This window comes from Lissotriton helveticus, chromosome 1_1 (genome assembly GCF_964261635.1).
Source record: "Lissotriton helveticus chromosome 1_1, aLisHel1.1, whole genome shotgun sequence".
Lineage (NCBI taxonomy): Eukaryota > Metazoa > Chordata > Amphibia > Caudata > Salamandridae > Lissotriton > Lissotriton helveticus.
This window is the reverse complement of record NC_136057.1, coordinates 1,594,694,619-1,594,709,335: the sequence shown is the minus strand read 5'-3', so window position 1 is coordinate 1,594,709,335 and position 14,717 is coordinate 1,594,694,619.

Below are 14,717 nucleotides of genomic sequence, written 5' to 3'. Positions count from 1 at the left end.
GGCCGATGTTCCACTCTAAAGTCCATCCCCTGTAGGGAAATGGACCACCTTAGCAACTTGGGATTTTCGCCTCTCATCTGCATGAGCCAGCGAAGGGGACGGTGGTCAGTTTGAATCAGGAAGTGTAGGAAGGTGGCTACCTGACTATGGTTACCCCAGATTTTTTTGCCTTGTGTTTAGCTGGTTTTTGACTTAGTTGGCCTGGTTCCCTGCTAATCAGGGCCCCAGGCTATCTGCTCTCTCTGTAAAATGGATTCCATGTACCCTAGGGACATACCACAATTGGAAATGGACTCCTTGTCAGCCCCTGTACCATGCACTATAGGTGCCCAGGGCATAGGAGCCACCAAGGCCTACCAGGGACTGCAGCATATCCTTTGCCACCCCTGGCTGGTTCTTAAATTGACACAACTGGCTGATCACTCAGCTGGGGTAAGGTGGTGTAATCACCCCTTGCTTAGACATAGTATACCTATATCTAAACCTATATCTGGACACATATAAACCTGTGAGCCACTCCTATGGAAGGCCTCATCATTCCTGGAGGCAGAGTGCGTGGTTTAATGTGAGATGGAGCTCTAGCATGAGCTGAGCCTGTCTGCAGCCGTCGGGAACAAATCCCTAAACTGTTTCAGGATAATGCCATACCATATACTATTAAGTGCATTATAATCCTCGCGGTTATATAGCAACTTTGGTTTGGCTTTATCAAAACATGTCGTGTAAGGTGTCATACGATTTGGAATACTATCCCCTCGCCAGTTCTGGCGACGGGGATAGCATTCCACCCCTCTAGAGGGGTAAGACATGTTACTTTGCTTAAATGCGGTTAATTTCTAAAAGGGCCTCAGATCCACAAAATGGATGCTTCTGCCACAGACACAAGTCTGACCCCTGAAGCTGACCGAAACTCAGCCAAAGGGGCCTGGACAAAGGGTTTCCTGTCGCAGGGAGGTGTTACACCCCCCCAGACAGGAGATAGTGGATTGTAGCAGGGAGGTTTGAAAGAAACCAGACACTGCATGGGGAGCACAAGGCTGCCCCTTGCATAATCCGGCCAAACCGGTTCTGGGGCACTCCAGCCCTCGTGCCAGCGCGGCCTGGATCAAAGGAAGGGGGTGTATCCCCCCACTTCCTGGGTCCCACCCATAGGAGGGGACCTAGCAGGTAATCCAGCCCCCTAGATTGGTATAAGAATGGGAGCAGTGCCAAAGCACTAGAGATTATCCTGATGAAACATAAGAAAGGAAATTCTGGACCCTCCGACATCCTACTCAACGTAGAAGACGGAAGAATCTCCCTTGTGGTCAAGGAGTGACCACCCTGTGCAAACAGGCACCATCCAGCACCTCGACATCTGCTTTGTTGCAGTTCCCGCCGGAACTCGAGCGACAGAGATCAACGAGATCAAGCTTGCCTGCCTTCTAACATCCCGATCCACAGTCTCTGCAGAGCTGAGACCCGTGGAGGCGACCGGAAGCGTGGGGCACGCCATCTTGGAAAGACCACGAGACGCTGCCCGTGCAGCCCACGAGTGACCCTCGAAGCTGTACACCGGGGTTTGAGAAGCCCCAACCCTGAGCCACTCTTGCACCGAAGTTCAGCCCTCCACACTCGACGAGTGCTGCGTGGGGCCCTTCTGCTTCTTTTGGCTCAACGCGTTGGCCCGGTCACTTGCCAGCCGGCTTGTGGCCCCTGTGCCGAAGAAACTTGAAAAACGACTTGCGATTCTGGTTGCTCCAGATTTGCACCAGCTCCCCTGAAAAGGAGCCCCCACTCTGACCCTCCTGGTCCGAGTGAGAAGCAATCTTCCGGTTCCGCGTGGATTGCTTTTGCCAAGTGTTGTTTGCTCCAATCTTGAAGCCGACAGCGCCGACGGCGAGAGCCTGCGTGGGACAGATCGCGATCTGCTCCTGGACTTCGTAGATGCCCCAGAGCCCACGTGACAGCGGAGAGAAGCTCCTCGACAACCACCTGATTGCGCCCGACATTGCCTGGTTCCGTCCTGGTTCCACCCTGGTCACTGCTGAGTGACCCAGACTCTGTCCCCTCTGCTTTCAGGTACTTTTCGACTTCGATCCAACCTTGGATCCCACCGGACACTTCTCCTTCACAGTGCCTGCAGCCTCTTCAGCTTCAAGCACCAAGAATCAGCGTGACGAAACCCGACACTACTTCGACCCTGTGCACCCGCTTCCTGTGGGTGAGGTAACATTGCAACGCCGGTGTTCCCACACTGGTACACACCTCTAGGGTCTGTGTCTTTTTTTTTTTTTTTTTTTATTTGTAAAAAACCTTTATTGCGTAATATCATGTAACAATTACGGGCCCACAACCATCCGGCCGGCCTCAAAAACATTGTGAACATATCCGCAAACAATACGACATCACAGTAGTACTGAAAACAAAATATAGTCAAATCGAGGTATATTGGAAAAATACGTACTACTGGGGAGCAGGAGAAGAGTCATTGTTAAAGGTTTTTTCTTTTTTTCTTGCTATAAATGAAGAATATTAAGCTGGAAGGAACTAGAAAGGATCAAAGACCGAACCTATCAAACAAAATGGAAGTGGGCAACGCACAGCAAAAATCCAGCAAGCATGGAGACATCATCAAAATGGCGGCACAAAAACAGCAAAGAAGGATAGACAATAGCAGATCACGTCGTGTGCCAGAGGCTACCCACCCACCGAAAACTAACACCAATGACCCAAGAAAAAGGGAAAAGAAAAAGAATATAAAATAAAGAGAAATAAAGGCCCATAGAAACCAAAAAGGACAAAATAACAGCCCCCCACCCTACACGCATGCAGAGGCTACGGCCTACCCCCCCCTCGCAGTGTGCCTGTCGCCCCAAAAGAGAACCCGAAATGAAGAAGGAAGAAAAGAGAAGAAAGGAAAAGAAAAACATGTATTACTGGAGGAGGGCCATTCACATGCACCCAGCACGATCATCAGGAGTACTATCGGCCACCCCACCCCCGACCCTTAATCAAACATAGCCAACGTCCAGCTCCCTTGTCTATCCATCATCGGTAAATAAGAAGGGGAAAAAACAGAGTCAACCTTGTCCCTTGCGATACAGTGTGCCAATGAAGTACAGTAGCGAAGTAGCCCCACGGAACCAGGGGGGCAGCCAGAATGACCACAGCAAGACGAGGCACCATCCACCTATATCCATCCGACTCCAGACAATGTAATCCAGCAAAGCACAGCACGGGCCAGCACACAGCAGCAGTCCAACAAAGCGAGTAAACCCAGGCGCAGGCAACATGTCCAAAAGAAGAATGGCAGTCCCGTCGATCGATCTCAAAGGAGGCATCAGACCTGTCTTCCAACGGCGATCCCCCAGCATCCGTAAAAGCGCGGGGCGCGAGCCAACCACCAATGTCGTGACCGGCAGAGTCTCGATGTCGTGTGGCTCCCTCAACCTTAGACTCTCATCGCATCTCTGAAGAGGCGGCTCGCAACGGTCGAGCCCAGGATGTGGCAAAACGCTCCGCACACTAGCGCCAGCTCGGTCAGGCGAGGAGAGTGGGGACAAAATGTTACACAGTCGGCCCTCCAGGTAAGGGGGGTTATAACACAGGATATCGTGCAAGTCTGCCAGAGTATCAAGAACAGTGCCGATATTCAAAGGCGCCTCGAAAAAGGGCGATATTACAGCCCCCTGCACATGGGGCTCAATGACGCGTGGCAACCCCCGGTCACGATCGCCGGTGCAGCCTCCCATCCGTCGGTCATCAATTCGACCCCCCGACAAACACAGCCAGGGCGAGGGGACCAGGGTAGCACCTTCCATGTCCGCCCGCGTGTAATGGCAATACGACGTCAGTTGTAGCAGGCATCCACGGCCAAGAACAGTGTGGCGATGCCGGCGCTGAACACTCCGTCCAAAATGGCCCCCACCTCTCCGCTCCAAAACAAGAAGATTCACGGAATCATCAGGGGAGAGGGATACAAAGTTGCAGCGCCAGCGAAGAAGTCTTGAGAGCGCAGAAACCAAAGGGAATACAGTTGCGCCGCTGCTAAAGACCCAGGACCGCCGCCGTGAATCGCCAGCCGATGCCGCTCGTCTCAATGGCCGACGTTGTTGTTGTCCGGCCGAGCACAGCCGAGAACAAAGGATCGGACCCCTTCTGCGAACTCCAGCAGGATAGAAGGGCGTACTATCACTTCCACCGCAAAGAAACCAACGGGGAGCACATCGTTAGAGACAGCGTCACTTCCCAAACCCGATACCGCACAACAGTAACAAGATAGCACGCAGGAGAAGAAGCGGTACGGGAGGGAAGCGGAAGGGTCGGCGGAGCCGAGGGCTCAGGCGGCCATCACGGTTGCTGGTTAGGCTCCTCCCGGGTCTGTGTCTTAAGTTTTGTCCCTCTAGGTTCAGCGGAAGTGTCCTTAACTTCTATTTGTGTAACTTTTACGCACCATTGACTAACATTGGTGCATGCGTGCGCTTTCAGCGCTGCACCCGAATCCCGCGGGCTTTTCCCAACTTCAGCATTGCTTGTCCCGACTGCTCCCAACGATTCCCTAGGCCCTAGGCCTAACCACTGTTCGATTGGTATCTCTTATACCACTTGTTTAGTATATGGTCTGAGTGGCCCCTCGCCCTCATCCATAATTGTGCAACTTTGTATGTTATACTGTGCTTTTGATTTAACGCTTGTGCCCCTTTATTCATAAAGAGTACTGGGGATTATTGTGAGTAATAAATACATATTTTTTATAATATATACTTGTGTGGTGTCCTTTCATTTGATATTACAGGATTGTGATTGGTAAAACAGCTTGCTTAACACGACCTCTTGAGTTAAGCCTTTAAGGCTGCTTAGTCTATGCTACCATTAAGATAGCTTGTCTATAAGGTTGACTTACAACCAGACACCATAAGGAGATATTTGGACTGATACAGGGTGGTTCCAGAATTGGAAACATCATATATCAGGCCAACTTCTCACAGGAAGTGAGAGACAAAGAGGTATGGCCTCAACTTCTTCAAAGCCCAGACCACAGCGAAGGCTTCTCGCTCGATGGTACTCCATCGCTGTTCCAGAGGGAGGAGTCTTCTGGATATGAAGGCCACAGGTTGGTCTTGGCCATCATCATTGAGTTGCGACAGCACGGCGCCTACGCCATGCTCTGAGGCATCTGTCTGCACGATGAATTCTTTCTTGAAGTCCGGAGTGGCCAGCACCGGAGCGGTGCACATCGCGCGTTTCAGTGTTTCAAATGCCTCCTGGCAAGCAGCCGTCCAGATGACCTTGCGTGGCTGCTTCTTGGACGTCAACTCGGTCAAGGGGGCTACAATGGTACCATACCCCTTGACGAACTTGCGGTAATAGCCAGTGAGGCCGAGGAAAGCTCGGACCTCAGTCTGAGTTTTGGGGGGCTCCCAGGCCATGATGGTCTCAATTTTGGCCTGGAGGGGTTGCACCTTACCTCCGCCCACCAAGTGTCCCAGGTACACGACAGATCCCTGTCCAATCTGGCACTTGCTAGCCTTGATGGTGAGGCCAGCACGTTGTAAAGCCCGCAGCACCTCCTGGAGATGCTGCAGATGGTCCTCCCAGGTGCTACTGAAGACCGCTATGTCATCCAGGTACGCTGCTGAGAAGGAATCCAGGCCAGATAGCACCTGTTTCACCAACCGCTGGAAGGTGGCCGGAGCATTTTTGAGCCCAAAGGGCATCACTCGAAATTGGAAGTGGCCCTCGGGGGTGGAGAACGCTGTTTTCTCCTTAGCTCCATCGGCCATGGCAATCTGCCAGTACCCCGATGTCAAGTCGATGGTGCTGAGGTACTTGGCTGCTCCCAGCCGGTCAATCAGCTCGTCTGCCCGTGGTATCGGGTGAGCATCTGTCTTGGTGACAGAGTTCAATCCCCGATAGTCCACACAGAACCGAAGTTCTGGTGTGGTGCCCGGTGGAGCCGCTTTCGGCACCAGCACAACCGGACTAGCCCACGGGCTGCTGGAGGGTTCGATCACTCCCAGCTCCAGCATCTTGGTCACCTCACCCTGGATGCTGTTCTTCACCTTCTCAGACAGCCGGTAAGACTTGGTTTTCACTGGCGGACTGTCCCCTGTGTCCACATCATGGGTACACAGATGTGTGATTCCAGGCGTGAGGGAGAACAACGAGGCGTGCTGCGCCAATACCTGGCGGCAGTCACTCTGTTGCTCTGGGGTCAAGGATGGGGAGTGGACAACTCCCTCCACTGAGCCATCCTTCTCCTGAGCCGCTAGAAGGTCAGGAAGAGGCTCACTTTCCTCCTCCTCGCTCCCATCCGTCACCATGAGGAGAGCAAGCTCCGATCGCTCATGATGAGGCTTCAGGCGGTTGACGTGGAGCACCCTATGGGGCTGACGGGGGGTCTTTAAGTCAACAACGTAGGTGGTCTGGCCTCGACGCTCCACAATCTCGTACGGACCAGTCCACCGGTCCTGGAGGGCACTAAGCTCCCCAGGCTCCATGACCCACACGTTCTGTCCAGCGTCCAACTCTACCGTCCGAGCGTTGTGGTCATACCACTCCTTCATGACGGCTTGGCTAGCCTCCAAGTTGTCTGAGGCTTCTTTCCACAGCTTGGCCATCTGGCTGCGGAATGCCAGCATGTAGCTGACAACATCACAGGGAAGCTTCTTTGAAGTCTTCTCCCACCCCTCTTTGACCAGACTGAGGGGACCCCTAACGGGATGGCCATAGAGCAATTCGAAGGGGCTGAACCCGACTCCCTTCTGTGGTACCTCGCGGTACGAGAACAGCAAGCAAGGGAGGAGGATGTCCCATTTCCACCTCAAGTCTTCTGGCAGGCTCCGGACCATCCCCTTCAAGGTCTTGTTGAAGCGCTCTACGAGCCCGTTAGTCTGGGGGTGGTAAGGAGTGGAGAACCGATAGGTCACTCCGCACTCTTTCCACATGGCCTGCATGTAGGCCGACATGAAATTTGTGCCCCTGTCCGACACCACGACCTTGGGGAATCCCACTCGGGTAAATATCCCCATCAGGGCCCGCGCCACCACAGGTGCAGTAACGGTCCTCAGAGGGATGGCCTCCGGGTACCGAGTGGCGTGGTCCACCAACACCAGGATGAACCGATGTCCCGCAGAGGTCGGAGGGTCCAACGGCCCAACGATGCCAATGCCGACCCACTCGAAAGGGGTCCCGACCACTGGGAGTGGTTCCAATGGGGCCTTCACTTTGGTCCCCGTCTTGCCACTGGCCTGGCAAGTCTTGCAGGTCTTGCAGTAGGTGTCAGAGGCAACTCTCATCCTGGGCCAATAAAAGTGTGGGACAAGCCTCGCAAAGGTCTTGTCCTGGCCCAGGTGTCCGGCTAAGGGTATCTCATGCGCCAGCTCCAACAAAAAGGCCCGGTGGGACCACTAAGGCCCTCGAGGATCCATGCACTGGAACCCTTGGCTCACTGTACAGGAGGCCATCCTCCCAATACACGTGATAACTGCCAGTCTCTTGGTTGACCGCTTGGACTTCGGCCTGTCGCCGCATGCCTTCGAGCGTGGGGCACTTCTTCTGCGCCTGACAGAATTCCTCCCGGGTAGGCCCTCCTTCCACATGCCACTCGGCAAGGGTCGGCAAGTCCCCCACGGGAACGACATCCACCTCCACGGACTCCGGGGTTACCTCCGCGGGCTCCCCATCCATCACACGGGGTGTGTCCTCCACAACACTCTCCTCTGGACCGGCACTGGGTTGGGCCGTTGTTTCAGGCTCCAACCCGGGTTGAGCTTCTTGCCGGGCAGCCATGGACCGCGTGACTACGCAAGTCCACCCTGGTAATCCCAGCATCTCAGTGTGGGCCTTAAACTCCACTTCCTTCCAAGCGGTATGTTCGAGGTCATTACCGAGCAGACAGTCCACAGGCAAGGCAGGGCTGATCGCAACTCTCAACGGGCCTGACACTCCTCCCCACTCAAAGGGAACTTGAGCCACCAGATAGTAGCTCATTCTGCCGACAGCCAACACGGCCGGATGGTACACATCAGGTACTACCTGCTCAGGGGACACCAGCCGCCTCACTACGGTGGTCATGCTGGCACCTGTGTCCCTCAGAGCGTCCACCTCCTCCCCATTGACCTTCACCCTCTGCTGGTACTTAGCAGTATTCGATGGTAAGGGCGTCACTGGGACCATCTCTCTATCCCCAAGTGAAACCAGGGTCAGGCCTGTCCACTCCCCTTCCCTATCTAGGGGCAGCTCCATCCCAAGCGCTACGCTAGCCACCCCGGGACTCTTGCCACCAGTGGGGGCTGGGGGTCGTTTGCGACACTGGGCATCTCCCTTGTAGTGTCCGACCTCTCCGCACTCATAGCACCGGACCACTTTTGGCTGCTGACTCTTGTCAGGGTAAGTGGGTTTTGTGGCAAGGTTCTGAGGTGGGGTACCTACTCCTTTCCCAAACTGTCTAGTTTGTGGGCCTCGTGAGAACTCCGGTCTTTTATCTCCACCCTCTTTCTTCTGGGGGGCGCCCTGTCCGCCTTTCGGGCCATCTCCCCCGGGGCCCTTGTGTGACACCCGGGTGCTGACCCAAGTATCCGCCTCCTCCGCAAGCTCACGGGGATCAGTAAGCTTGCGGTCCACCAGATGTTGGCGTAGCTCCGGAAAAAACTTTTCCAGGAGGTGCTCTCTCAAAAAAAGATTGTATAGGCCCTCAAAATCACGCACCTCGCTGCCACGCACCCAACCATCCAGAGCCTTACGGGCATACTCAAAAAAATCCACCCAATTCTGCGTGGACAGCTTATGGCTGCCACGGAACCTCTGGCGATACCTTTCGGGGGTGAGGCCAAAATGTTTAATGAGTGCCTCCTTCATGGGGGAATACCTAAACTGGTCTGCCTTATCCAAATACAGGAAGGAGTCCCTGACGTCAGGAGGTATATACTGGTACAAACCACCTCCCCAATGTTTCTCGGGCACCCCATGGGCAGTCAAGGCCACTTTGTACGCCTCCAACCACCTGGCAATGTCATCCCCCTTGGTGTAGCTCGCTATCACCTCCTTAGGTAGCCAGAATCTGGGCTCCTGCTGAGCCTCTGGTTTGCTGCCACCATTCGGACTTCCTGGCGCATCCAACTGCAATGCTTTCAGCTCCATTTCCTTGAGCTGAAGCTCGTGCGCCAGCTTCCTTTCCTCCATAGCTAGTCTTTATCTCTCTAAAGCCAGCTTCTTATCTTCCCTTTCTCTCTCCCTCTCGTGCTCTAACTTGGCAAACTCCCACTTTAATCGCCTCTCCTCCCTCCTGTCCTCGTACTCCTGCGTCGATACACTCCCCCTGGATACACTACTCCCTGCCCCGGAACGTCTTCCTGGCAACACATTGTCTGACATGTGAATGTTAAGTAGGCCTGGGTCTTCGTGAGTGTCCGCCTCCCCGTGTGTGACCTGTTCCCCCTGTTCCTCATCCTCTCTCTCCCCTGGGTGGGCCTTTACCCATGCCCTCAAGGCGGTATGGAGCTCTTCTTTGACAGCGGTCGTCCCCACAGGCACCCCCATCCCCTGACAAAACTCCCTTAACTGCACTACAGTGTACCTATGAGGTCAGTCAGCTGGAACTCCATTTTGTCAGGTGGGGACCCAGATAACCTGAAAGAAAGATTCTAGGACGTAGGCAACAATTCTGGGTCAACACACGTTCCTACACACTTTGCAGACTTAGACAGTGGTGGGCAATTGAGTTAGCTTGTAGCACGATAGGTGTCCAATTAATTGCAGCGAACTCTTTCCCACTGGAGGGTGTTATGTATCTACAGGTCCTGGATCCCACCGCTCGCCAACAATGTAAGAACTGGGACCACCAGTTCTCCGGGGGGTAGCTTGGCTAGAGCAGGAAGGCGGCCAGGGGCTTACGTGTAAAGCAGCTACTCAACACACGCATCCAATGAGACACGAAGTGGGCGCAATAATGGAGACCACACCGGTAGTTGTGATTGAAAATCAAGATCTTTTATGTAGGCTTTAGATCAAAGCAAATAATTCATTAGCAAATCATTAGCATTTCATTAAAGTATCTCATTAATACATTTCATGAACGCCTTTCAAAATGCATTTCCTGTAAAATGGTAAAACATTTCATTAAGTACTTTCAGTACAGCAGAAAACTCCAAATAACACAGCCTGTCGCGTTATACTATTCAGCAGGCTAAAGGGTAGTTTCATAAACCATGGATTAACCTGTAGGAAGCAATCATAAGCATTTCCTCTTGTAAATATCAACAGTCTTGCAACCAAAATCAGACCATCAAAATAATACTGGTATGAATCAATAAGTGTCACAGTTCGGCTCCATCAGGAACTGTAGAAGCCCGCCCCTGCAAGAAATTCAGCACAGTGAAAAAGATCACCATTCCATTAGCAGGCATGAACAATGCAGGCCACTAAACACCAGCAGTCACTGAAGAGGGTTATCTGATTGCCAAATATAAACCCACAGTTCAATTGACAGGCTTCAGGCCTAAAACTGGTAATTAGGCAGAACAATGCAGTAGGGAAAGAGTCTGTCCCCAAGCCTCCCAACTCTCGAGGCACATTAGGGGGGCCAACGGGGCCCAGTCTCAGTTCTCCCCAGGGGAGGGGCGACCTCGGGGCCTTTCCTGGCCTACCGCCCTCCTCCCCGGGGGTTACCTTGTGTTTTCGGCCCTTCGGGCCCTTGCGCAGATGCTGGTGGAGGGGAGGGGTTTCCGACCCTCCCGGGGCCTCACTCGGCCCGGCGCGGTGCAGGTGCAGCTTCTGGGCACCAGCGCCGTGGCCGGGGTGAGACCAACATGTGGGGCTGGACGGAGGGGGCTTCTGGGCTCCACAACCCCCTCCGCGATGATTCCGGGCCTTCTCAGGGCCCACAGGCAAAGCTCCGGACTGGGGCCAATCAGGACCGGGGCCGGGGCTGCTCCAGCCAACCGCGTCGCCCGCCTCGAGGGCGCGCCTGCCTTAGCCAATGGCAGCGCGGCGCCGGGAGACGGGGCGGAGGAGCTCCCTGGTCACGTGGGGCCCGCTCTGGCTGCGGGCCTACAGCGGCCTGATTTACGGGATACGGCGGCCCTCTCCTCACATACGGGGGCCGCCGAGGGGGAGATCGAAGCTGACGCAGGTCACCGCGTGACGGCAGCGCCTCAGGGGTGTCGCGTGGGCGGCGCCGACGCCGCGATGGGGACAAGGCCTTTTCAGGTGCCTCAGACGGCACAAAAGCTCCAGGCTGCGGCGGTGAGTGGGGGAATCAATAGCGCCTCGTGGAGGTGGTATCCAGGCGCCGCAGCGCTACTCGTGGGGGCCAGATTGGCTAGCTCAGGAGAGCGCGTGGTATTGGAGGTCGAGTATGAACCAGCGCTCTGCAGTGAGGGGGTCAGGCTACAGCGCTGGTGCTAAATTCCAGTCAGGAATGCCACTTGCTCAGTCAGAACAGCGCTGGGGCACAGAAGGAGCAGTTTTTAGCGCTATGGACACAGTTCAGCATTGGCTGCTGGCAGAATAGGGAGCAGAGTAGTTCTGTCAAGGGGAGACAGGTGGGGCAAGGAGGGCCCACTGCAGGCAGGGGGTGCGCAGGGCAGCACAGTCCAGTACCTGGTCGATCCCCCAGCAGTCTCTGGTCAAAGGAAAGCAGTCTTCTTGGCGCTTGGATGGTTCTGCGCCCTTAGGTGTTGGTTTCTTGAAGTTGAAATGGGGGGGGGGGGGTGAGTTGGAGGCTGGATGAGTTTTCCCCAGTCACTGCAGATGGACCCTGGGGTTCCCTACCGCTGGGCCAGATCAGGGGGCTAGTCTAGGACACCTCACCCAGCTTAAGAGGCAGCACCTAAATCCTGTCACTCCCAGTAGCATAGGTTCCTAACTAGGCCTTCCCGCCTAAAACTCCTGCGTGGGTTCCCCAGGTCAGTGATGCCCCAACTGACTAAAAAAAGTTCCCTCCCTTACTTAAGTATGCCCAGGTCAGGTGACCACTCTCTAAGGCGGCAAAAATCAACTCCGCCTTTCTTCTGGAAGGTTCCAGGAGCTTTCCCACTCTACCTATGGACAGGGGATGGGTGGCTGGCATTGCAACATTGTATGGGGATCCAGCCTGCTCCTGGCAGCTAGGGTGCTACACTAAAAAGACCACGCCGCAGTAGCAGGGGCCAGTGGCAGCCATGTTTGAAGTAGAGAGCACCTGCACCCTAACATAGATTAGCCATGAAAAGGTACCTGAAGACCTAAGGGCCAACAAAAAGAAGGTGGGAAAAATGAGGCAAGGGCAAAAAAACACAGGGAAAGACCACCCTAGGGCTGACAGGTCTAACAGCCCCTTTTTCCTTTGTTTCTCAGTCTTTCTTTCTGAACAGAGCAATACAAAGTTCTAGCTCTCAACGGGTTCAGTCCAGTGTCTCGCTCAGTACCCCCAAGATTCTCTAACAAGTCCCTACCGCTAAAGTCTTTCCCTATCTCCTACAATTATTGGGGGTACCGTGTCGGTTTCTGGGCCGCAGGTTGTATCTAGCCTGACCTGGCAATTCTTGATCACTGAAAAAAACAGATGGGGAAGCATCCAAGGTGCCAGATTTTCCATGAACCTTTCGTGCAACAACTGGAGCAACAGATTCAGAGGCTAATTCAGCACTTGTTGATGCGGCCTCTCTCGTGCCCTCAGCTCCCCTTTCTTCCCCTTCAATTTCCTGGGCGTCAGAAAAAGGAACCACACAAGGAACACTTTCACCTTCCTGGGTCAATATTCCTTCTGGATTCAGATGATCAAAAGGAAGGCTAAGTGGCACCTTTTTAACATGAGCAACATGGATCCAGTGCTTCCGTCCAGTCACCTTCACTGCTGTTCGGGTGGCCAGCAAAACTTGCTCCGGTTCCGTCCACCTAGGCTCAAGGCTCAATGTCCAATGATAGTTTTTCACTATTACCCACTGGCCGGGCTCCAAACGATGTCCCGAACCCTCCGGCAGGGGCTGCAATATATCAGATACCTGTTGGGGGATAGAACGGAGGTCTTTAGTCAAAGCATACAGATAATCTGACATCATTGGATAATCTATTTCTCTAAAACTTCTCGGACGAGGAACACCCCATACATTAGCTGGTCGTCCAAAAATAACCTCGTACGGGGACAGACCTGAACGGGAATGGGTGGGCATGCGCAAAGACATCAAAGCCAAGGGCAACGTGTCTGGCCACCAAAACCCGGTACTTTCCTGAATTTTAGCCATTTTCAACTTCAAAATCCCATTGTATTTCTCAACTAACCCAGCGGACTGAGGATGTGGAGCAGCATGAAATTTCTGTTTTATATGTAATCCATTACAGATATGTCTGATAAGATCAGCATTAAAATGGGTCCCGTTGTCCGACCATATGACCCGAGGGACCCCATATCTTGGGAAATATTCCTTTATTTGGGCTTAAGCAGTTGCTAGTGCAGTATTGTCCTTGGTAGGGTACGCTTCTACCCACTTACTAAAGGCACAAACCACTACCAGGACATTCTTCAGATTATTCACTCTCTCCAATTGGATATAATCCATTTGGAGCACCTCGAAAGGTAAAGAGGGTGATGCAAAATTTCCACTAAGAACAGGTTCTCCTCCTCCAGGATTGTATCGTAAGCAGACCATACAATGTTGGACCAGATGGGTGGCAGTTTTCAAAATATTCGGATCATTCCAAACTGGGTCCAATAGACGACAAATTCCCTTTGGCCCTATATGTGCATTCCCATGTGCCATAGTTACTACTGCATTAACAAAAGTATTGGGAAGCATCCATCGTTGCTTCTCACTTAAATCAACCCAACAGCCATTATCATCCAATCTTCCTTCTTCATTCTCCCACCAGGCAAATTCAGCGGGAGTAGCTTCCTTCTGTATCTCTCGGACACTTTCCATGGTATTATTGAACATATCAGTCTCCTCCCCCCACCTGGCTGAATTTACATACATTGGGGACATTTTAGATTTGGCAGTGTCTTTTGCAATTTGGTCAGCGAAAGCATTTCCTTCTCCCACAGTATCCACTATGGCTTTATAAGCACTACATTTAACAATTGCTACCTTCCGGGGCAGGGTCAATGCAGTTAACAATCTTAATATCAAAGGGCCATGTTGTATCCGTTGGCCATGAGAAGTAAAGAATCCCCTTTCCGCCCACAGCTTCCCAAAACTATGGGCCACACCAAAGACATACTAGCTATCTGTATAAATATTTACCTCTAGTCCCTCACTTAACCCACATGCCCGTAACAGGGCTATTAGCTCAGCTGCCTGTGCAGAATGATAGGGAACTCGAGACGTTTCAACTACAGTACGCAGGGTGGTGATTGCGTATGCAGCTGTCGTTGTGCCATCTGGTAACTTAAAACAAGAGCCATCCACATACAACTCCCCTTGGGGGTCAGATAGGGGTGTGTCTGTGAGGTCCACCCGTCCCTTCGTTTCTTCTTCTGTCCGAAATATACAATCATGATGTCATTGTTTGGTTCATCCGAAGGGAGGGGTAGTAACGTGGCTGTATTCAGAGTGGCACACCTTTTTATAGTAGAGTCAGAGTCAAAAATACTTTATTCGATTATTTTAAAATCATAAAAGTATACTACACACATATTTATAAAATAATCTACATAAATTCACAGTTAAAAACAGTTAAAACAATTGTGTGAGAAATAATCAGGCGCAGTTTAAGCAATTAAAAATAAAATTCATAATACCCTGTAAACCATCAGATTG